The sequence below is a fragment of the Balaenoptera physalus genome (assembly GCF_965194825.1).
Source record: "Balaenoptera physalus genome assembly, chromosome: 1".
NCBI classification, from domain to species: Eukaryota; Metazoa; Chordata; class Mammalia; order Artiodactyla; family Balaenopteridae; genus Balaenoptera; species Balaenoptera physalus.
Window position 1 is genome coordinate 14,453,636 of NC_138882.1, and position 2,761 is coordinate 14,456,396.

Here is a 2,761-nt window from a genome sequence, read left to right on the forward strand (position 1 = left end):
GTGGTGTAAGATATTTTTCATGTGTTGTAAGATTCGGTTTGCTAATATTTTTTTGAGAATTTTTGCATCTATATCTATATTGGCCTGTAATTTTCTTTTTTGGTGGTATCTTTCTCTGGTTTTGGTACCAGGCTGATGGTGGCCTCATAGAATGTCTTTGGGAGTGTTCCCTCCTCTTCAATCTTTTGGAAGAGTTTGAAAAGGGTCGGTAAAATTTCTTCTTTGTATGTTTGGTAGAATTTGCCTGTGAGGCCATGTGGTCCTGGACTTTTGTTTGTAAAGAGGTTTTTTTTGTTTTGTTTTGTTTTTTGTTTGTTTTATTACAGATTCTATTACACTTCTAGTGCTTGGTCTGTTCAAATTATCTATTTCTTCTTGATTCAATTTTGGTGGGTTGTGTGTTTCTAGAAACTTTTCCATTTCTTCTAGGTTGTCAAATTTGTTGGCATATAATTGTTCATAGTACTCCCATATAGTGTTTTGTATTTCTGCAGTATCAGTTGTTAAGTCTGCTTTTTCATTTCTTATTTTGTTTACTTGGGTCTGCTCTCTTCTCTTCTTGGTGAGCCTGGCCATAAGTTTGTCAATTTTGTTTACCCTTTCAGAAAACCAGCTCTAGGTTTTATTGATTTTTTATACTGTTTTTTAATCTCTATTTATTTCCTCTCTGACATTTATTATTTCCTTCCTTCTGCTGAATTCAGGTTTTGTATGTTGTCTTTGTTTAATTTTTTAAGTGGTAGGTTAGGTGGTTTGAGATTTTTCTTGTTTTTAGAGGAAGGCCTGTATCACTATGAAATTCCCTCCAAGAACTGCTTTCACTGCATCCTATAGGTTTTATATGGTTGTGTTTTCATTGTCATTTGTCTCAAGGTATTTTTAAATTTCCTCTTGGATTTCAACGTTGACCCATTGGTTTTTTTGTTTTGTTTTGTTTTTTTTAACATTCCTTATTCAAGTTTAATCATCTCTTTAGAAGGGGAAAACAGTGATAGTACTTGCTGAACCAGAATTACTATCAAAATTCAAAAAGCTGACCATATTCATTTAGCCACAAGCCAATCTTATTTAAATCAGGACAGAAATATTACATCAGCTATTCATGATCTGAATTCTAGTGTATGAGATCAATTTAAATATGGTACACATAAAAAGTCATGAGACATTTGTTTCATAATAAATAAGGCAGTGGCCAACTATTACTCATTAGTAGCTTTTTTGAGATAAGCTATCAAGTCTGCCCTTTCTCCCTTCTTCTTAATGCCAGCGAAGATCATTTTTGTTCCAGGGATGTACTTCTTGGGATTCTCCAAATACTCCATCAGCATCTCCTCTCCCCAGGTGATGCCTTTGTTCTTGTTGGCATCTGTGTAAGAGAATCCGACAGCCTGACCTGTCTTTCGCCCAAACAGACCATGGAGATTTGGCCCAGTCTTGTGCTTGCCTCCCTTTTCCACAGTATGGCACTGGGCACACTTCTGAACAAAAATCTTCTTGCCCTTCTCAACATCACACATTTTTAAATCTCTCCGAGGTGCCTGAGCATGTTAAGGGGGGAAGAGACAGGTGGCCAGGAAAAGTAATGACTTATTGGAAGAGCAGCAGCTTTTGCTCTCTTGGAAAGAGGATGTGAAGTGCTGCGCACCGTCCCCCGACTCCCGCCCTCACTCCGGAGGAAATCTTGTCTATCATTGCCATAGCCCCGCAGTCCCGACAACGGAGGTCCCGCGTCTCGGAAAGAACCGCGAACAAGCCGCCTCCAAGCTTTCAGGACCTTGACCGAGACCACGCCACGACCTATTTAGGGTCCCGCCCCACCTCACGCCGTAGCCCACCAGGCTGGGCGCAGTCCGGGGCCCCCCACTCCCTGTCCCCCACCCAGCCCCCGCCCACAGGCCTCAGTCCACCCGCGCGCCCCCCACGCAGGCGCGCGCCCTCATGGCTCGGTTTCTCGCCCGCCGTGGCCTCCGCGCCCCACGCCCACCATTCTTTCTCTGTGTACGACTAAGCCATTCCCGCTCGCAAGCCGAACGTCCCGCTCTCTAATCCGACCCATTGGTTTTTTAGTAACATGTTGTTTAGTCTCCATGTAATCTTTTTTCCCCTCATTTCTTTTTCTCTGGTTGATTTCTAGTTTTATTCCGTTGTGTTTAGAAAAGATGCTTGAGACAATTTTTTTTATACATCTTTATTGGAGTATAATTGCTTCACAATGCTATGTTAGTTTCTGTTGTACAACAGAGTGAATCAGCCTTATACATATATATATCCCCATATCCCCTCCCTCTTGAGCCTCCCTCCCAACCTCCCTATCCCACCCCTCAGTCATCGCAAAGCACCAAGCTGATATCTCTGTGCTATGCTACTGCTTCCCACTACCTATTTTATATTTGATAGTGTATGTATGTCAATGCTACTCTCACATCACCCCAGCTTCCCCTCCCCAACCCAGTGTCCTCAAGTCCACTCTCTATGTCTGCATGTTTATTCCTGTGCTGCCACTAGTTCATCAGTACCATTTTTTTTTAGATTCCATATATATGTGTTATCATATGGTATTTGTTTTTCTCTTTCTGACTTACTTCACTCTGTATGACAGATTCTAGGTCCATCCACCTCACTACAAATAATATCATTTCTTTTTATAGCTGAGTAATATTCCATTGTATATATGTGCCATGTCTTCTTTATCCATTCATCTGTTGATGGACATTAAGGTTTCTTCCATGTCCTGGCTATTGTAAATAGTGCTGCGATGAAC

General features: G+C 41.4%; 1 pseudogene across 1 annotated transcript; it reads right to left on the minus strand.

Moving 5' to 3' along the window:
* Nucleotides 1–1,046: 1,046 nt before the first annotated feature.
* On the minus strand, nucleotides 1,047–2,049 carry LOC309648368 (cytochrome c pseudogene; annotated as a pseudogene). Its single transcript, XR_014268351.1, has 2 exons — nucleotides 1,985–2,049; nucleotides 1,047–1,525 (listed from the first exon to the last, which is right to left on the minus strand). The product of XR_014268351.1 is annotated as a cytochrome c pseudogene (transcript).
* Between the last annotated feature and the right edge of the window lie 712 nt (nucleotides 2,050–2,761).